The sequence below is a fragment of the Rhinolophus sinicus genome, chromosome 14 (assembly GCF_057876585.1).
Source record: "Rhinolophus sinicus isolate RSI-liver-muscle chromosome 14, RSI-T2T, whole genome shotgun sequence".
Lineage (NCBI taxonomy): Eukaryota > Metazoa > Chordata > Mammalia > Chiroptera > Rhinolophidae > Rhinolophus > Rhinolophus sinicus.
In genome coordinates this window covers 41,391,610-41,414,298 of record NC_142514.1, presented here as the reverse complement: position 1 = coordinate 41,414,298, position 22,689 = coordinate 41,391,610, and the positions used below count along the sequence as shown (strand labels likewise).

At 40.4% G+C, this 22,689-nt stretch overlaps 1 protein-coding gene across 7 annotated transcripts in view; it reads left to right on the top strand.

The window, feature by feature from the left end:
- The window catches only part of DAB1 (DAB adaptor protein 1), a 1,099,844-nt gene that overhangs the window by 509,370 nt on the left and 567,785 nt on the right, over positions 1-22,689 (top strand). For all 7 annotated transcript variants that reach the window (XM_019742545.3, XM_019742544.3, XM_074334774.2 and 4 more), the window contains one exon: positions 12,373-12,446. The gene's annotated coding sequence lies outside the window, so the exon portion shown is untranslated. The remainder of the gene's footprint in view (positions 1-12,372; positions 12,447-22,689) is intronic.

The window sequence follows — 22,689 nt, the reverse complement described above, 5'->3', positions numbered from 1 at the left end:
CTCATCCTCTCTCCTTCCTCCTCTTCCTCCCTCTCTCCCTCCCACCCACTTTCCCTCTCCCTCTCTCTCTCATTCTTTTTACGAGTTAGCCTCGCTGCTTCATGGAGACTAAACTGAAGGGGGATGATAAGTTGTAGGAAACCAGTGCATGTACTAGTGTAATAACCAAGGTAAAAGACAATGGTTCTTCAGAATAGGGTCACAGCAGGAGAAATGGTGAGTGTTGGATTCTGAATATCTTTTGAACGTAGAGCCAACAGGATATGCTGATGGATTAGATGTGGGGTAAGAGAAATAAAAGAGAAGAATCAAAGAGGACTCCAAATATTTTAGCCTGAGTGGCTTATAGAATGCAGTAGCCATTTTCTGACAGGGGGACATTTCAGGAGAACAGGGTTTTTATTGGGGGTGAGCCCAAATCAATACGTTTCTTGCACATTTAAACTTGTATATGACTATAAAATGAGTGGAATGTTGCATCTGAAGTTAAAGGGGCATACGCAGGCTGCAGATACAAACCCAGAAATTACCGTTGTATAAGAGGGTATTTATGGTCATAAGACTGCCGTAAATAACCTACAGGGCAAAGATAGTTAGAGATGGGAAGAGGCCAGGAGATGGAGCCTCTGCAACACGAACATTGAGAAGTACAAATCCTAAGGAAAGATCGGCAAAGCGGTGTGAGGGAGTGACAAGAGAAAGTGCTAATCCAGAGGCCAAGTGGTGAAAGTGTTTGAAGTTGGAGCTTTAATGGTAGGACTAGGATTGGAGCCCAGGGAGTCTTATTCCAACAGCCACACTGTACACTGCTCTGCACTGGGGTGTCCCCCACTAAGGCAGAGACGAGGCCCAGGTTCACAGCTGTATCCTGCTGCTCTGCCCACGGCTGAGCACTCAGTACATATTTAATGAATGAAGGACACTTATTGTATAGATCAGGAAACTGAGTCCCAAGGTGGGAATGACTTAGTGAAAAGTGGAATTAGGACTCATAGGTATTAGTTTTGTAAGTCAGCCTGCATCTCTCTCTCTCCCAGTTTCTGTGGTCCAGCCAGCAAGCGTCTAAGCCAAGGGCTTTTTCTTAGGAAGCTCAGTGGCCAGTTCCAACTTTGTTGACCCCATACACATGGGCCCAACTGGTTTTACAAATCTAAATTTGTTGAGGGAAGAACAATGATGAATTATATTATGCCTGCCTTGCTTTGATATTCTATTCTAATGTCTGTTCAGTTCATTATGGTCACCCCCTCCTTTTTTCCCTAAGCACATATTTAAAAGATAAAGAAACAGAATTTGTCTTCCTATTTTCTTGCATGGTTTTCTACAGATGAATATGCTCCCCATAAAATTGATTTAATATACCTACCAGATTTTAAATTGATTGCAAACAACCTTTAACTTCTATTGCTTTGTTTTTCCTCTAGCAACTTTCTTAACTTACATAGTGTAGCGGGCAATATTTCTCTAGCTCTCTCTTCTTTGAAGGCTGTCTCCTTTAGACTTTCCTAAGGGCACAAGATAAAAAATGTTTCTATTTTTATTTTATAGAGAGGGGTTTCCACCTTGTAAAACTAACCCATACTCATTAAGGAAATTTGAAACATACACACACACATACACACTCTAAGGAAAAGAAACAGACAGAAAGAAAAACTCGATTCTACAAGCCAAAGATAGCACCTGTAAAAATTCCTGGTGTAACATTTTTAAAAATTCTTGTATTTTTTTGCAGGTTGTATTTCTGTACATGAGTGAGTGTGTGTGTGTGTGTGTGTGTGTGTGTGTGTGTGTAAGTGTACACACATATTTACTGTGTCATGCTTTTTCACTTAAAAAACCATATTTTATTTTACTATGCAGCATTCTTAATATTGCTTTAATAGCTATATACTATTCTGTAATGAAAATGTCACTCTCCCACAGATAGACATTTGTTTCCAATTATCCTGTCATAAATAATGCTACACTGAACATTTTTGTTTATAATATAGATTCTGTGTTCAGAGTGATTCCTAAATCACTTCTAAAAGTAGAATCATTCCCAAATTCCCAAAAGTAGAATCATTCATTTAGTCAGTAATTATAAATATTTAAGGTAGCTGATAAACATTGCTTATATATTTTACAAAAAAATATTGTACCATTTTAAACTTCTATTTATAATATATACAAAAATCTATTTGTCTCCCTACTAACACTGATTATTAAGTAGTTGTCTATTTTCATTTAAACTATGCTAATTTAATAGGTTTAAAAAAGCCCACCAAATATTAGTAACTTGCATGTATTTCATTGCTTCTGAACTTGAGTATTTCCACATATCTGTTTATTTTATTAATTATTTTTCATGTCCTTCCCTTATTTATCTATTAGGGTATCAAAAGATTCTTCTTATCAATTTGCTTTTTATAGACTAAACATATTGCATTTGTCAAACATTTCTACACAAACATTTTTTTTTTTCCAGAGAGTTGTTTGTGTTTTCAAAGTGTTTTTGGCATGGATCTTAATATAAATTTGAGAGGGTCAGTACCTTCTAAAATAAAAAAATAAATATTTATGGTAGAAATTTTAGGAAAGACAAATTTAAAAAAAGAATATAAAATTTTTCCACATTCATAGTAATTATTTCTAACATTTGGAGCATTTTCTTTCTTTTCTTATACACTTAAGTACTTTTTACAAAAGAAGTCTTATATCATACATTTAACTGTCCTATTTTTTTTTCACTGAGAATGTTAAGAATTTATTTTAACGGCGTTAAATATATTTCTTTATTATCCTTTCAATGGCTTCATAATATGGATAGATAAAATTTACTTATCCAAATCACTGTTGTAGAATCTCTTTATTTCTAATATTTCACTGTTATAAAGATACATAGACATCTTTATGGCTGAATCTTTGGACATATTCATAATTATTTATTTAGAATGAATTTCTAAATAAATAATCATGAGTTTAACCAAATTTTAAGACTTTTGTTGTACTGCCCAAATTGCCCTTCAAACCTGTGTTGGAATTTATGGCATGGGATTTATTTTGGCTTAAAGTTATAAATGTTTACATAGTACTTGAAATAATTTAAAAGGAGCAATCTATCTAGCTATGCATGTGTTAGAAAAGAAAGAGAAATATATCTACAATGTGCTAGGAGCCCAAATTTCCAGACTAGAAAGCCCATGATTTGTAAGTTTTAGAGTGAGTTGAATACATATGTATGGCTTCTTTCCTAATATATTAGAGAAAATTTATTTTTTTAAATCAACTCTTTGCTTTGTCTACATCAACATGTCTTTGCTCCCATAAAACCATATTTTGCAGATCAACTAAAAGTCTGGAGGCAGTGGCTCAGAGGACTAATAACAGAAGAAATGAAATGCTTATACCAAGCCCTTGCTGACATCCATTCTTTCATTTAAGGCCAGAACAGCCTCAGTTTTTAGAAAAGGAAACGGAGCTTCAGAATATTTGAGTGACTTGTTCTAATTCACACAGAAGAAGTTGCAGAATCAATACGTATTTCACTGCAGAGGAGTATGGTTTTCACTGCTCCCTGTTACCTCCTCATGGAGGCTAAGACTTCAGCATGGATTTTACTTCTATCCCCCCCTTATCTTATCAACTAACACTTGCATTTACATTTATATTAAAAATTGACCTTTGAGAATTGAACACAAATTTTGGTTGCAGCCTTTGATCTCTCTCAGCTCTTATTTATTTTAATGAGCCATTTAAAAATTGCACATAGCACCCCAACAAAGAAAAATTTTATATTAGTGAAGATTAATCATGTGCATACTATAAAATAATGTAAATTAGGCCCAGCCATGGTTGAGATATGTCTTCATATGCCTTTTACTCAACACTGAACAGTTGGTTTTGTTTTTTTTAAACCATCTGATAAAAAATATTGGAAGGGAAAGATATTCAACTCTCCTTACCAAATAATTTAAAATATGTAATTCATAAAGTAGGGTATTGTACAACGTACAATGTAAAAACATATGAGTCATAAATGTTCAGGTTACTGATGTTTATTAGAAAAATTTGATGATCTGAGGTCTGAAGTCCTTTGAATCCCATCTTGACCTCGTACTAATGTCTTACATTGGTCAAGTCCCTTCTTATCTCTGAGCTTCCATTTATATACCTTTAGATATAGTGATATCATTTTGAAATGCTTAGGAGGGTTGAAGTCAATATCGATATGGTATTCATATCGCAAAGTGATGTTAAACTACTGGCAGTGGAAAAACAATTTGGAATGTCAATATAATGGTCAAGAAATGAATATCAAATGATCTACCCCCAGCCTTGCATTGCTTGAAGATTATTTCTACACACACCATGTCCTTTGACCCCTGAGTGCAATCACCCGAGCTCGTCTCTCCATCTTGAGTGCACCATTCTCTTTACCATCTGGACTGCTGTAGTCTCTTTGTCATCTAAACTCCTATCAAATACAGCTCGAGAGTCACTCCTTTGTGAAACCGTCTCTGTCTCTCTGTCCCAGATCTGCCACCTCACTTTCCATGTTCCTTGCACTGAGCTTCCATAATACCTCGTACATGATTCTAAAGAGTGGTTGTCTATTGCCCTGCATGTTTGCTTACCAAACTAATAAGTGATGCGACAATTTCTAAGGAGAGATTTCTGAGCTAGTAGATCTGTTCCACTTTAACTCAAAAAAGTGAGGGAGGCGAGAACACTAAAAAACAAACAAACAAAAGCCTTGAGAAGCCAGGAATCTCTCTGACTCCCTAGTTGAGAGACTAGATAATCTCCAAATCTCAGGGTATTTCATTTTCATGATCACTTTCAAGTCCCATCATTCCTTCCATTCCTGAGGCTAAAACTCACCAGGACCTTTTCTTTGGTTACTGTCCTCGGTCAGAAGCCCACTATGCTGTGTCCTACTGAGTTAGAGACAGGCCAGGGGCTGCACAGAAGACATTGTAAGACCCTTTGGGGGAAATCATTATCCTGAGAAGTTGCAGCATTTTCTCTCTGGGGATAATTCTAGAGAAAGGTTCACTAGAGAAAGGTTTCACCCGGTGAAAGCAGGTGGTAAAGAGTCAGAAAAGTCAAGCAAGATACATTATCCATGTTTCATAGTTAAGGAAACTGGGGCTCATTGGAGTTCAGTGCCATGGCCAAGGTTACGCAGGGAAAGCCATCATCTGCCTGCAACTCCATCTGGCTCCAAAGTGTGTGTCCTTTCCACTGCGCTACAGTACCGCCCGCCTGGCCTGGTAGCAGCCAGCTCCTTGCCTTCACTGACCCTTGGGCACTCAATCTCTCCTTACAGGGGGCACCGTTAGATAGATTTCTTTACCCACACCTGATTTTTGCCCAGACTCTCCAAGGCCAGAAGTTTCATCATGAACAATGATTTGTTTCCAAGTTTTTTATTCTATACAAATTTACTATCCTTTTTTAACATTTCTTTACTTGAGTTGGTTTGTTTGTTTGTATTTTACTTTGTGAAGGCTTCACAGCACTGCCAGTTGACTTTCCCAGGAAGCTCATTTGAAGACAGATTTTCATGTAGGACATTGACTGGAAAGTGAAGGAATCAGTATGAGTCCGAGCGGGGAGCTAAATAATGACATAGTCACAGCAAAGGCCTCAGCCACTCCCATGGGAAGCTCTGAAGCTGGGAGGGCCCTGCAGAGTGGTGCCAAACAGAGTGGACTCAAGAAGGCCAGGTTTTTATAACTGCCCCTTTGCTGCCAGTCATTGGATCCAGGCTGACTCCCAGGAGAGGAGGCAATCTTCGATCTTCAGCCAAGGGCAGTAGGGAAAGCAGATGCTCAGCTACAGGCCGTCAGAGGTCCACATTCCCGGCTCTGAGGAGGGAGGGCTTCAGTCCTAAAGGGGAAGGGAGCCTATGTACACGTCATGTCCTTCGATGCCTGGGAGCAGTCCCCTAGCTGGCTCTCCATCTCTACTGCACTATTCCTTTTACCATCGGCATTTGTGTGAATGGTATACTCAAAGGGCAGCACACAGGGCCCACCATCCATGGTATCTCTCAAGAGTCCAGTGAGCTGCAAGGCAGGAAGCAACCTGCCCTGGAGCCTTGGTGAGAGGATCAACGGCCAAGCACAGTTTGGTGGAAAGCCTCAGTCTAGGGCACTGGAAACCTAGTGTTGCTGTTCTCTGTGGGGATTTGGCCACATTTTATTTAATCTCTGAGCTTCTGTTTCTTGGGGTTAATACGTGAATGTCATTAACATAGTTTTGGGTATATTACAGGCCCTCAATGAAGGTGAGCTTGGTCCCCTTTTCTCCCCTTCTTTTATAAGGTGAAGGTTGGGTTAGATGCTATCTAAGATCTCAAGTTTTTAATTCCATACTGGAATGTTATAATGGATTCTCAGACTTTATTGATTTTCATTATGAATTATTTATTGGCTAAGTTCATAATAACCCAGGTTTGTGTTTCATTTCATTCCCACGATCATGAAATGCCTTAGCTAGAATATACCTCAGAAATAGTCAAACCCCCTTATTTTACTCACAAGTGAAAAAGTTCATTGGTGGGAGTGGGGGAGGAAATTGACTTATTCAAGATCACACTGCAAGTAATGACAGAGGAGACAACACCATTCATGTTTTCTGACCGATCCCAAGGCTCACTGCCCTCCCCTTCCCCAACCCCCAGCTGCCACTAGTACATTCCAGCCTGGAAGACAGCATGATTTGCCTTTCTTGTGTTAATATTAGTCTAGCATGCAATGTCTGTGTTTAAGGCAATGACCTGAGAAATACTTTTATTTCCAGTGATGCACTTATTTTGCAGGGTTTATTAATTTTATTTATGTATTTGATCTCTCAAATGAAATAATAAACTAATTAGTGGGGCAATTTACTGGTGTGCTCCACCAACGATGTTTTACAGCCTCAGTCATGTGTGTCTAACTGTGGTGTCAGCAGACCTGCTTTCTGCCCTGCTGCCCGTCACTTCAGCCATCAGATACCCATGGCAGGCAGCCCTGTGCAGGGTGCTTAACGCACACTGGGGGCATCCAGAGATGGCAGGTCATAGGGCAAAGGAACTTTTACCCAGGAGCCTCCCGAAAATTCATTCAAGAGACAGGCTGCTTCATTTGGCTTAAAGGGGAGGACATGGGACTCCCAGAGAACAGAACTGGGCCAGTGCATTACCTGGAGTACCCAGAATGAGAATTTCCAAAGAATGAGGAAAGCTACGTGTATAGTAGCACTGAAAGTCACAGCTGAGGAGGTGCATAGTCCATGAAGTCCAAGAGCAAAGCAAGGAGCAGGACAGGGAGATTTATGTAAAGACAATAGATGTGAGAACATTCCAAGATGCAGGAGCGAGGGTGGGAGAGATGCTGGAACACCCAGAATAATTGGAATAAATAGGTGAATAGTGCCTGAGCCGCTTTTTGTTTTCATTTCTGTTTTTGCTTTTAAGCTGGCTTTGAAGCGAAGACCCTCTAGGGGGGTCCTACTTATGCTCTCTTCACAGCTAGTACTTTTCTCTGTCTTAGTTTTAGAATCAATTGTAGTCTGTTGCCACTGTTTACTTGTCTTTCCCAATTTGACTATGAGCACCATTATATCACCAGGGCCGACAGCTGTGCCTGGACTATAACAGGGACAAAACATTTGTTGAATAAAAGGATGGATGGATGGATGGATGGATGGATGGATGGATGGATGGATGGATGGATGATGGATGATGGATGGATGGATGGATTATGGATGGATGGATGGATGAATCAATAGGTGAATCAGTCTGTCAAAGGTACTGGGGGTCTAAGACCTATGAACTATATTATATTCATCAGCCCTCTCTGAGGTAATAAGCAGAACTCAAACAGAGATAACCTTTTCTAATTATTTACATCTATTATAGTATTACTCAATATTGCAAAGAACTATCCAAAATAAAAGTAGTTGAGCTGTCCTGACTAAATCTTCATTCTTATTAATACACACACAAACATATTCATTTGGAAAGAGGTAACAGATTGTAGTACCCTAACCTTTAGGTGGTGCCTCTGCTGGCCCCTCGTTGCCTTGTGGGTATGGATGCTGCTGCTAAACTGCCTCTGGGAATTGGGTCCAGCATGAAGGTTCTTGTGAGAACAAGTTCCAAACCCTTAGGCAGAGACTCACTGGAGAATCAGGACAGGGGAGGGTCAGCAGGCGCCTGCAGAGGGCGAGGTACAAGCTCAGGGTCCTCACACCTCTTTACTGTGATTGGCTCCCCTAGGGGTGTTTCTGCCACACCTTTGCTGTGATTGGAGGTATGCAAATTAGCAAACCTTAATGGGTGGATCCTAGATATGATTAGTGTACATGCTGGTTCTGCTACCCCATCTAAGCTGGCCATAGCGTTTTGGGGGATATGCAAATATGGTAACCCTAACATGTTGGTTTACATGCGGTGGCTCTCATTGGGACACAGGCAGCTCTCAGGTGTTGGTGATGATAACGTGCTGAGGCCAGAACTGGGACTTCTGGTCCTAACTCATATGTTTACCTTTTATATGCTCAGACAGGAGCAGGCCCCAGAGAGAATGGGGTTCTAGACCCTGGCAGGTACTAGGACATACGCATGACTTGGAGATCTTTGGCAAATACCAGGAATTATTTGTTTAACAAGCCTAATTATAAGGCCTTCCATTTATTCCCTGACTGCCACTTACCAGTCACTATTCTAAGGACTTTCAATATAGTACTTTAAGGTTACAGCAAACCTGCAATTAGGTATTATTATCCCATTTTAAAGTGAGGAAACCGAAGTTCAGAAATGTGAAATAACCTGTCCAGTGTCATATAGAGCCCACTGTGTTATTAAGAAAACATGCTAAAGTTCATACAGAGTAGTAGTGATAACTGCCAAAAATATGAATATTGGGGTAAAATAAACTTTAGAAAAACAACTATCCGTTGGCTTTTTTACTCTATAAATTGGGGAAGGGAGCAAAGGTAGTACTTATTCAATTTTAACCATATAACACAGATTGTAAAACACCGGTATTTTGGAAGAGTTATGTTTGAGGACTGTGGGCTTATTCCCTGGTCTATAGAAGTATAAACTTCTTTAGACTTCCATACTATTCAGCTGACAAATAGCAGTATTTTTTCTGGTCCAAGACCTGTGTCATGAGTCAGGAAATAATAAAGGACCAGACAGAAATCGTATGTGCCCAAGGAGTGTACAATATCCATTACTTCACTCTTTGTATTAGTGCAATTTGGAAACAGCCCAAATATCCATTAATATGGATGATTAAGGCAGAATATAAACATGACAAAATGCTATCTAAATGCTAAAATGAAAGAATTAAAGCTAATTCTATCAAAGTGGCAAAATCTTTAAAACGTATTTAACAAAATAAGCAAGCTGCAGATGGATGCCTAAGGTGGGGTACTGTAAGTCTTACAGTATGCAAAACTGTGCTCTGTATTGTTTATGGATGAAAACGTGTATCAGAAGCAGAAAAAACATGCGTGAAATTTAGGAGAGTAGGTATCTGTGGAATTAGGGAAGAATTCACAGGAGAGTTTGCTTTTATCTAAAATGTTATTATTATTATTATTATTATTATTATTATTAATTTTTTTCTTTTTTTTAAGGAAAGATCTACAGCAAATATGGCAGATGATCATATGTGACCAGGCTGGGTGGCAGTACATAGGCTTTTGTTATAATTATGTCTATGCTCAACTTCATGCTTGAAATATTTAATAAGAAAAGAAATAGGAGGGTACTTAAGTGTGACTATGAGGGAATCAGTTCAAACCATGGCATATCAAATAATATGTGTGACATAGCAAAATTGTAAACTGAATTTCGTGGTGAGTCAAAGACTGGCTGCAAACCTAGATTCAGTGTCTTCTTTTCATAACAATTAATAAGTTTAGGACTTGAAACCAGACATCCTATGTTTGAATATTGACTCAGACACTTAATAATTGTTTAAAATTGGGCATCCATTTCCCCATCATTAAAGTGGTAAAAATGAGACAAAACTGAGAAGGAAAAACAACAATCAACAAAACTAAAAGTTGCTTTTTTAAAACAATCAACAAAATTTACAAATCTTTAGCTTGATCAACTAAGAGAAAAGAGAGAAAACTCAAATAACTAAAATCAGAAATGGAGGAGGGAACATTACTATAGGTATTACAGAAGTAAAAACAATTATACAAAGTGGAAAAAAATAGCACCTCCTGATAACAAATAGTATGAGGTCGAAATGAGATAATCTATGTACAATACTTACCATACTTCATGCACATAATAAAAAGGGAGACTTGTTTAAGAGCTCCAGGCCTTGATGTAAACAGACATGAGCTTGAAGCCTGGTTTGATTACCATGCTTTCTCTAGTTTTATTTGTTTTTTCCAATAACCATATCAGGTGAGTGTTATTTTCGTCCTGTTTTACACATAATAAAACTGACCCTTCAAGAGGTGAAATAACTTGCTGACGATTACCCAGCTCTTAAAAGACAGAGATGGAATTCAAATCAGGTCTACCTCCAAAGAAATATAACTGTAAATTAATACCCTGGCTATATTTAACTAGTTTTATGAATAAACTAAATTGAATTTGTATAAAACATTACAATAATCTATCCTGTAGCCTTTTTTTTTTTTTCCTTGAGCAGGTAGTCAAACAGCCGTGGCTGATTAAAACTACTAACAAGTATCTACTGCTTAGTTTGTGTATATGTAACTTTAAACATGTAACATTACAGCTACATCAGTTGCTGTAATGGGATATTGTTACTAGATAAATATTTCTGCCTTAAACAGATTCTTGGTCTTGGAATACATTGGAAGATCAGTAGGCTGTGATATTCCATTATGTTGAGTTTTGTTTTTTTTTTTTTGGGGGGGGGGTTTACCATAGGCTTTTTATCGGTTTCACTGTCTTTCCTGAAAAATTGCCCTCTCTCTGCTTGCTATCTTCTTATAGCATCTGTGAATCCAAATGGAACTTAACTTTTATTGCCACTGATTATTTTGAATGAACAGTTTTCTTAATGTCATTTTTGTCATGTCAGTTCCATTGATTACATCTTTCATTCCTTCGCTCACTCGTTCTTTTCTTTTATGCAGCAAACATTGATTGAATGATGACTATGAGCTCATCGCTGGGCTGGGTTCACGGGAAGCAAGGGTTCAGTAAGGTGTGATAACTTCCTGGGAGGAGCTCAAAACTGGAGGGAGGCAGAGATGAGAACGAATAATTCCAATGCAGTGTTACCTTCAGATTGGAGTTATTGCTGGGGGAGCATGAAACATGGAGTCCCCAATTAAATAGGGGGGATTCTGGGCATGGGGCTGTTTGTTCTCTGTCTAGAAAAATAAGACATGATCTTTGTAGAAAATTTGAAAAACATAAAGAAACGAGAAAAAACTGATAATCCTACTACCAAGAGATAACCACTGTTAACAGTTGGCTTATATTTTTAAGACTAGCATCTACATGAATGAGCTAAAACTTTAGAAACAATTTTGTTAGACATATTTTCTCATATCTCAAAAAAATTAAATTATTTTTATATGTGCATAATATTATTCTATGTAGAAATACTAACCTTCACTTCATCATTCTTCTCTTGGTTGTTTCCCTTACAAATAACATGGTGATGACTGTCTCTGTACGTAATTATTGGGCTGCAATCATGATTGTTTCCTTAAGAAGGAATCCTGAAGGTGAATTACACATTAAGGGATCTGATCACTTTTAAGACTCTTGACATGTTCTCCATTCCCCTCTTCTTTATGGATCTCAAGGCAAGAGCTCAAGCCTTTAAGAGAGTCAGCGAATGAATTACAAATATGGGGGCGTTCTTTAAAAATTCTTACACGCTTCTGTGTATGTGTAGATATGTATGTGAATATGTGCACACACATATCTCAGGAAGAGACACCCATAGACACACACACACAGACAGACACACACACACACACACACACACACACACACACATCCTGACTCCCTCCTAAGAGGCAGTCTGCCCCACTGCTTACTCAGTACATAATGTGGGCTGTATTTGTTGATTTTGTTGGTAGTGATGGTGGTGGTTTTTTGTTTTACCCATCTCTATATTTCCAATGCCTGGTGTAATGGTAGGAAATTAGTAAATGCTTCTTTTATTTTTTTCCAATTACAGTTGACATACAATTGTATATTATTTTCAGGTGTACAGCATAGTGATTAGACATTTATATACTTTATAAAATGATCACCCTGATAAGTCTAGTACCCACCTGAATTAGTCAATGTTTATTGAAAGAAAGAGAGGAAAGAAAAGCAAGACCATTAATAATTAATGTCTACTTTCTTTAATACCACGTTTTGTTTGTTTTCAGCTTTCAGCACGACATGGTGGTGGAGCCTGGCTCTACGTCTTCATGACTGAGGGGTGCTTTTGCACAACACAAAGGTAAGGCTGGCTACTTGCTGGTGTCCTCACACCAGACTCCTCCTCTCTGGGAAAATCGCTCTCCTATGTCTCTGGGTTCTCTTGAAGCGATGGACTTCGTGCTTTGTATTCTCTAAAATGTGCTTTGTGAACTCCCCCTAGAAGGTTCGGGAGACTTTGGAAACTGGTGCTCAGGGTGGCTTTTCTCTGGTCTACTTTGTGTTTGTGGTTAGAGAAAGAGAATATTGATTGTCTCTCTTCTTTTTACGTACCTAGTAAATGTCATTCAGAGCCTTACTTTTTCCTGCCTGGGTATTAGCCTCTCCTAGTAGGTGGTCTCAGATTGGTTTGATTTTAAACACAACTATACTAGCATTCTTTCCCCACATACCCCCCCGTGTTTCAATATATTTACCAACAGAAGGAATCATTCTCAATTGTGGAAATGAAAGTCAAACCATATGTGAGATGGATGTTTACATGGGGAACAGACTTGGAGATTTACACGCCTAAGGGGCAGGTACTATTATTCTGAGGTCCTAAACTTTTAAAGGATGGCAACACTGAATTATGTACTTCATACAAGGAGCTGGGAAGGCACAATGGAAAACGCCTCTTCTTTTGACAAATTAGAAGCATCCATTCCGATATCTATTCCTTGTTTACCAGGGGTAATGCTGAATGAATCACAGACTGGTGGATGGATGTTCCAACACTTTTAATTAGCAACACTGCCTATTAGGATGAACAGACTGCTGCTTTCCTGTCATAGATTACCCCCCAACCCCCATCCCCCAACCCCACCAATGGAGTAGAAATCTTATTCTCCACAAGGTAATATTCATCTTTTCCCCAGCCAGACAAGCATAGAAAATTAAACAATGGTCCGTTAAAAAGCCCAGATAATGTATTTATCATTTCCAGTTTATGTGAGTTTGCAAGGCAAATACAAGTGGGAGCTATTTGTTATGGGACCTTGGGGAACAACGGGACTGGAGAGAGAGCTGAGAGGCTGGAGGATCTGAGACTTGTAGAAATTCATTAAAAAATATGAGGAGCTATTGGAGACAGAGGAAATTAATTACTCCGAGGGACTCAAATGTCACTACTTATTTAAGTGACCTGGTGAGGAGGCTGAGAAACCTGTTTTCTGAAGATTTCTCTGTACTGGAAAAGGTTGGGAGCTGAGATTCCTCAGCTGTCAATTTTTGCATCTCCTTGGTGGCTTATTGACATGTTAACCTGGCTTGTGCCCCAGCCTCCTCTAATGAGTAGCGTTAAATGAGAAATGGGGGTGGGGAGCACGCTCCCCTGTAGGCTGACCTGGGTATTCAGAGGAGCTCACCAGGCATGTAAGTAACTGCTGGTAATTTACCACAAAGGAGAGAAGAGGCAGATAGATCGTTTGCCGCTGGACGAAGGTTTGTCTTTTATTATTGCTTTTGCATCCACAAAGCTATTCTCTGAGGTGGAGTGAATTTGGGAAGACAAATAAGTTTTTCTACCTCAAGAGGACTGGGGAGCAGTAGCTTCTGAAAACAGTCATCTTTTCAAGACCGCCTGTCTAATAAATCTCTCTAACGCATTCTGCCTATAGACAGAGGTTGGAAATAAATAGACATGTGATGACTTAAAAGTTTAAAATCAGTAAGCACCCAGAGTAATGGAGTAATGGAGCTTTCTCACCTGTGTGTCTTTCCCAGACTCAGGAATGCAAGGTTTTCTTCTGAACTCTGCCACTACCCAGAGCCCCTCTGCAGGCTACCACAGTGCTCCAAGCCTGTGTTGTATTATTTATAAAGTGGGAGCAGTAATATCTATCTTCTGCGATTGTTCAGGTCAGCGCACCCAAAAAGCTTTGAAGGGGGGGTCTGGTAGAGGTGGGTGGTAGCTGTATCACGTATTGGTATACTCTGTTTTCAAAGTGTTGGTTTTTAAACAATGAGGCCGCTCCGTGGTTTGGGTTCCTACCTGGGTCAAAGTTAAGCAGCTCTGCAGTATTCAACTAGGAAGAGTGAATCAACACGCCAAAGAAGGAACAGCAAGTGTTGTCCATGAGGATTGACAGCTTTGGGGAGAGACTTCTCACAGTTTGAAAAGACAAATCTGAAGCCCAGCTGTGGAGGGAACTGGAGTCCTAGGTGCTCCCCACGGGGAGCTGTCCTAAGGATTTACCACTTGTCCAGTTTGAAAAAGTCCTATCCCTTTGAAGTGGAGACAGATCACACATTGAAAGTAGTGGAGGAGATGTTTGAAAGTTATTCATTTATTGCTAGAAAGAGATGGTGATGAAGTAAACGAGGGCAGGATCAGTGGGGATGAAGGAGAGAGAACTTTGGGAGGCCTTAGAAAGGAATTCCAAGCTTTTATGTAGGTCATCAGGATGGCATGCACTGACAGAGGAAGCTGTGCAGGGACTTGACACTGGAGAGTGTTCCCCAGGCGCTTGTCAGAAGGGCAACTGGGGGGAAATGCAGGATATAGTCCCTCTGCTGAAGGAGCTCAGGGAGGTAAACAATTAATTATCATACCGAATAGACAGAAATAAGCCCCAAAGGCAATGCTGGGGACGGGGCCGATAGGGAGGGTGTTATTGAGTTGGACCTCAGAGGGTGAGTAGCTCTGTGATGAGTGAGAAGGGGTTTAGATGGGACTTTCCACAGAGCAGCGGCTCGCAGCGGCAGTGAACCACCCCTGCCTAAGCACGCCATGCAGATGCTGGCGTGAGGGCCGCACGCTTGGCCTGTTACAGTTCTCCAGCAGCCAGCACACACTCAGTGATGTGCAAAGGCTCTGTGCTGTTGTCTCCTGCAAGTAGAGTTGAAGGACTGCCTGCCTGTTTTCATTAGCCAACCCTGAAGTGGCCCAGGGTCTGACCTGTCCTGCAAATGCTCAGAAGGCATTCCCGGGACCCAATTCTGAATAGTTGGTAAGACCGCTATCCCCACTCTTCTGTGTTCTTCCACCCGTTTTCTCCTTCTTGAAATTGGTGCCTCCTATATGCTTCCTTGTTTGCTTTTATTTTCTTAGATTCTCTCTTTTTACCCTTCTATCTCCCGCCCCACCCTTTTGATAGAAACACATATACTCCAACTTGGAAGGAAGGAGGAGATTCTAGATACTGGGGCCCCAACTGTAAAAGCTTTGAGAAGGTTCTTAACCACATGGTAATTCCCCTTATCTGCTATTTTTTTGTGGTGGAGCTGTTACTTTTGAAAGCTGAATGTCTTAGATTTAAATCTCTGCTCCAACACATAACAGCTGTCTGACATTGGGCAAATAAATCTCTTTAAGCTTCAAGTTGCTTCAAGTTTCACATCAGTAAAAATAAAGTAACAGTAATACTTTCCATACAGGATTGCTATAAGAATTTAACGAGAGAGTGCATGTGAAAGGGTTTGACACATCATATATTCTCAATGAATAATGTTAGCTGTAATTGTTGCTTATAATAATAATGCAAGCTATTATAATGCCTTAAAACACAAAAGGCCGATGTGGTGATCCTTGGCAACAAGGGAGGGAGAAGCTCTTTCCCGGTCTTTGGCTCATCTTAGAAAATGGAAATCCCTAGGGACAAAGGTGTTGAACGCAGCTGAACCTGAGGGTGCACAAGCAGCCCTCCCTGGCAAGGGAGTGCCTGGGTGCTGACAAGTCAGAAAGCCTGCAGGGTCCCCTGAGCTTCCACTGAACCTCTGGGAGCAACTAAGTCAAGCCTCCTCGAGATGCAGTGTTCCTTCCCAGACAGCATGGCGGCGTGGTAACAGGCCCACTGGGCCAGATGGCATGACATGACTGAGAATTCCATTTCATGGATGTTTCTAGTGAGGATGGGCCTCAGGGGAGAGTCTTGGGCGATTTGGGAAATGGAAGGGAAGCAGCAGCCCCTTTGCAGCTCACTTGTTGCTGCTCTATTAGCTCACCTAGTCGGCATGAAATAGCATCTGGGCCGGAATGGCTTTCCCTTCCCCCAGGCCCTCCCCCAGCTTTTCCTGTTCCTCATCCAGATGTGTATGTTCAGCTGCTGGAGAAAAATCACCCTGGGTCCTGTGGGTCCTTCACGTCAGCAAGCTGGGAAGCGGGGAAAACCAAGGTTCCAGTTAGTTCTCGTCGAGTCGCCGCTCGTGTCTGTGGGTTCCAGGCTGCTCCTGATTTCTCCTGTTATTTCCATCCATTTTCCCTTGCTAACTAGGCCCAGCATCAGATGTGAGACAACACACTTACAGACGGCGGCACCGGCGGCCACAATTGCGTGGGGCCAAATCCCTCCATTAAATAAGTAATCCATATATATTTATTAAACGTATATAAATATGTATGTTATATATAATGTATTCATTGATTTGTTAGAGGAATAGGACCAACCACTAGGAGATTGCATGTGTGTGTATGTGTACACATGTATGTACACGGGTGCGCACACACACACACACACACACACAGTCTACTAGCGCTTGTTTCTGTGTCTCTGGTGGAAGCCTGACTGACAAAGACAGTCATAAACTTTTTATATGAGAAGCTCTCTACTTCATAAGGCAACCCATTCCTTTGCTGTCTCCCCTCTACCATTCCTTTTTTCATGATATAGCAAAAAAAAAAAAAAAAAGAAAATTAAACTTCTAACTCCCCAAATCTTGTTTTTCAGCCCAGGGTATATCCCACTTTCTCCTTAGGACTTCTGTTTCTCCCAATCCTAAATCCTCTCATCACCTTTCACAGCCATGGACCTCACCCACTAAAGTTTTTTCTCTCCAGTTTCTCACCTTTATGAGTTTCGAATCACACACTATTCATGAAATTAACTTCATAAATATGGATATTCTGGCAAGGCTCTTTTACCATTTCATTTCCCTAGATCTTTCTCCTCCCTCTGCCTTTTGAAGACAATAGCTTGATTCTGAATGTTTACAAGGTGCAATGTAAGACTGTGGGAAAAGCACAGCATTTAGAATCAGAAAACCTGTGTTTGTGTCCTGCCACCACAGAATGCTGACTGTATCTGTTATATAGCTTCTAAGGGCCTCAGTTTCCTCAGCTCTAAAATGGGTGTAGTAATAGCCAACCTACCTATTCTCAGGATCCTTTGTGAGTCCAGTGACACCTGACCAGCTCTAGAGGTTTGAGGTTCTTCGTACTTGAATCCATCTCCCGGTCTCAGGTTAGCTCCTGTCTAGGCACAGAAATGCCAATTATGAGCAGATGTGGAACTTTAGAATTCATAATAGAGTGGCAAAATCAGGGCACTCTTCTTTTTAATTAAAAAAAATATCTTGGAACAGTAATAAGTTAAAATTCTTATACTATTCAGGGTCTACCATAGTAAATTTTGCCTATTTTTTTTTCTTAAAGAAGATCTAAGTTGAAGAAATTGAGTGTGTATTTGTTCCTTTAAAAATGGGAATATATATATATATATATATATATATATATATATATATCCCACGAATACTTATAAAAATATTAGAGCTGACCAAAAATAGGACAAAACACTGCTATATGAAAGAATAACTACAAGTTATCTTACCTGAGCCAGAGTTTAAAACTAACAAAAAAGCAAATACCAAAAGTAGAACATGACAGAATGACCTATTATAGAACTGACTACAAAAAGGAACTAAAAGCCATACTGAAAGGGACTTTTAAAAACTGACATAACCAAGTGATGAAATTAAGTATACACAAATGAACTGTTATGAATGGCTAATATAGATGTCCATTCAAAGAAAAGAGCTGCTGTCCTTTCCAGCTGAGGGAGGTCTCCATGTGAGAAGAAAAGGTGACTCTGGAAACATCCCATTCTTAAGTGTGACATAGGCAACCAATTATGAGCTCACAAACCTGGATAGAAAAAGCTCCGTAATTGGCAGGTATATGACTCCTAGGCGAACATGGGGAGGATATAGGTGACAGCTGAAATCCACCTTTGTGGCCAAACCTCACCCTGTTCCCCTGCATAGATTTATCACTAAATAACAGCCAAAGTTGAAGAAATAGCTGTCTTACCTTCCCCTACTGCTGTATGCATGTACACAACACACACACACACACACACACACACAAACATGCACGCACGCGCACGCATACCCTGCCTATGTCACAAGAATCAAATGAGTGCTATAGCACAATGCCGGGCACACAGTAGGTCCTCCAAAAAAAATGATTGTTGGATGGGTGCATGTATTAATGAATTGTCAAGGAACTCAAGGGGTGAGTCTAGAGATGTCAGCAGACATTATGACAGCATCCTGGACAAAGTGAAACGGACAAAAAAATGCCCAGGAGAATTTCTTTACAAAAGATTTAATACACTGATGTTCATAACACCTCACCTGCCAAGGGTATCCTATTCAAAATGAACGAAGCAACAGAACAGGATTAAATTGGCACAGCTGGAGGAGGTCTGCCTGTATGTGAAGAGCAAAATGTTATCTCCAGGCAACGGATGGCGTTGTAACATGAGGATTCTTATTTTTAATGTTGGGGGAAAAATGAATTTGAACCAAGAGATGCCTAGGGTTGATAAGGGAAGATCAGGGCTTAAGGGAGGGCATGGATAGATAATAAGCTCAGGCCAGGAAGGCTGAGCAAAGAGCTAGAAGAGAGGGGAGACACGTGGAAGGGGATCTTGTTATTTCAAAGTGGCACCAGACAGTGTAATGAGGTCCCCTAGGGCATCTGGTCAACTCGGGCCCCCTGTGCTTGGGACAGGCTACATCAGAGTGGGCACCTAAGGGTTAGGGAACCAGCTTCCCATGGGTGTAGACGACCAGCAACCGTCCTGTGTGGCTACGTCTGCATCCATTGGTGAACAGGGAGATTCTTTATTAAATCACTTAACATGATGTATTATAATTGTATGTTTGCATTTTTCTCTTAGTCTTTATGTTCTTCTATGGCACCAGGACCATTTTCCCCCCACATCTCTATTTCTAGCATCTAGTTCTGAGAATTTAAAAAAAAAAAAAAATCACCGAGCCCCCCCATATGCTAATGATAATAATAACCCTCACCCCAAACATGTAAGGAAGCTATTGTGATCCCCATTTATAAGTAAAGAAAAAGAGGATCGGTGAGGTGAAGCTGTTTGCTCAAAGTCCTACAGCTAGTAAATTGCTGAACTGAGATTTTGACCTGGCTGGATGAAATCTGTGAACTATCCACTATTCCCCTAAGCTTCGGAGCCTACAATCAAGTAGGTGCTCCCTAGAGATTTCTTGAAAAGGAGGGAGAGAAAAAGGAATAATAGATGATGAAAGGGTAAAGGAGGAGATTTGAATACCAAGAGCCAGACTTTCAGCAGATCTGTTCTCAACAGATCAGAGACAAAAGCGCCAGACACAATATTATCCAGAGATTATATTGAGTGGACTGAAGCACAGAGAAAGAAAACTGGGAGAGAGTTACACCGATTAACTTTGTGATATATCCACAGAGAAGCCAGGAAATTAGCCAAAGTCAAGTGTAAGAATGTTAGGTTGAAGTTGGAAAAGGGAGTAAGAGAGTCTTAGGTAAAGCAGAGAACTCTGCTGGCTGACTCTCCTGCATTTAACTAACCCCACCCCAACCACCCTACCTCTACCCCCAGGCCTCAGTTTGCTAATTTTGTTCGCATAATACCCTTAGAGGACACTATTAATATCGTGGTTTAGGGATAAAAAAATTAAGACTCAAATTAAAAGTTTTGTAGAACTCTCTATTGCCAGGAGTGAGTCTGAATGCAAGTTAGCAGGATTAAGCCACGCAGGCATTAAATATTGTGGGAGTATTCAAATTTCCTGCATTCAAATTTCCTGCAAGGTGGCTCTTCCGAAGGAAATGTCTATAGGAATTTTGTCTGACAGCCAACTCTGTTTAAGCCAAGCATGTCTCTTCTTGTGAGCATTACCAAGGGGAGTAAAAAGACCATCCAGAGCCTGCATGCCCCTAGATTTTTCACCTTTCTGTGTTTAACATGTGGCTCTAATATTCCTCTAATGCTGGTGTCTTTATGTATCAGTGTCTCTTAGCTGGGGACACTAGTTCTGCTTGTCCCATTGAAGGTAATGCTCCCAGATGGCTCACAAATTAGGTTCAATAAAATGTAGTCATTCTTCTCGTTTAGTGAGTCTTTGATGCTGAACCCATTTAACTTACCTAATATCCTATTTCAGTTGTTAAATCCTAAGCATGGATTGATTAGGACAGGGGAATAGGCTCCCTGGTTAGTGAGCTTTTTGAAGTGAATGGAAGGACTGCTCTGGAACTAAAAACCTGACAAAAGGTTCACTTTGCCACTTGTCTTTCTGGACTTGGTTTCTTGTGTCTCCCACCTTTCTCACTCATGTATCCTCAATTTCCTCACCTGTGAAAATGGGAATCAGAGATGACTATAAAGAGCAAGTGGTAACATATATGTGACAATACTTGGTAAATGATGATAGAAATTATGATTATAGAAATGTAAGTTCAAATATATGGTGATGAAAGGAGAACTGACTCTGGGTGATGAATACACAATGGGATTTATAGATGATGTAATACAGAATTGTACACCTGAAATCTATGTAATTTTACTAACAATTGTCACCCCAATAAATTTAATTAAAAAAAATACAAAAAAAAAAAAAAGAAATGTAAGTTGGTATGATAAATTTGAATTTTAAAGATGTGAGTAGAGTACATTACATCAAGGGAAACATACTGTTAAATTAGACATTTTAAGAAAAAAAATGGAGTCAGAATATTCTAGGACCCTAAGGGATCTTGAGATTATTTACTTCCATTTCATTTTTGACAGATGAGGAACTTGAGTCTCCAAGCGAGGTGGTAACTTGTGTTAAATCACATAGCAAATGATATACAGAGCTGAGCCTACCACTCATGTGACTTGCTTCCCCGTTTATCTCCTCCTACCCACAAGCCTCTGCTCCCTCCCCTGCCAGGCTTCTGCAGGCTGTCTCCTGTGGCACTCGATGGAACTGCTCAAACCAGGAGCTTCAGACTTCATGAGCCAGGGGGAAAGCCAGTGCCCCTAATGCCTGCTTTTTCCAATGTACAGATGAGGACTTTTTTTAGTTGCAATTAGGAGAATGAACATTGCAGGTTTTGGAAAGATGGCTTATCCAGGGCGATTTCTTCTGGATTTTGTAGCATTCATTGTTTGAGCACTGCAGGGAGTGTCTAATGTGCCTGTGGATTCTGCCTCTGAAGTAAACTCAAACATTTCCTTCTCTCTCCTACATGTTATCCGTAAGCTCCCGGAGGGCAGGGAGTGGTCTGCCTCCCCTTTTGCAGTATATGTGCGGTGCTCAGCACAGTAGCAGATGTTCAGAAGGTCTTCCTTTAATGAAAGAGTGAATCCCTACTACCACTGCCTTCATCCAAGGTCATGTGGTCTTTCTCAAGAGCCTCGTAAGTGCTCTAGCTCTAGTCATTCCTTCCCAACCCTCCTTCACGCTGCCCTTTGAGGATCCTGCAAACTCATAAGGAGGAAAAGGCCACTCCTCTGGTGAAAATTTGTAGATGGCTCCCCTTTGCCTAACAGAATTGGAAAAGTACTGAAATTGAGAATTGAAATGTCTTTATAATCTGGCCCTGTACTAAATTCCCAGCCTCATCTGTAGAATTCTCTCTGCCATCCCCTCCTTTCAATACACACACACACACACACACACACACACACACACACACCCGCCCCTGTATGTATTGTCCTCTACCTGCAATGCCCTTTCCTGCCTTTACCACTTACTGGACTCCGACCTGCTCTTCAAGCCCCTTCTGGCAGCCTCTTCCCTACCTGGTTTTGGTCCTCCTCAGTTGTTAGGCAAATACCTCCAGTGCATGAACTGTATCTTTAATCCCTATGGATTAGGAAATGGGAGGCAAATCCTGAACTGTTGCTCCTTCCCTCCAGCAATGCGGATGACTGAGATGAGGGCAAACCTAACCTGAGTTGTAATGATGGGAGCATTTACGTTAGATCCCAGCTGAGCACATCAAGAGAAGGATGCTTTGTGTGCCAGGGTCAGGGAAAGAGCCGTGGCTCTCTCACCATTTCAGAGGACGTGCTTTCTTAACAGGTCCCAGCCGTGTGATCTGACACTCCTCACCCAGTACTGTTAAAAATGTGTACTTCATAAAAAGAAAATAATACAAACACAGATTTTTATCTCCTCATTCAACTCTAATAAAGTTATCACACATGATTTATTGTTTTGATTAATGAAAAGGAACAAAAATGCCATGCTTTTGTAAGCCACTTTTTGATTGTTTATGTATTTCATGA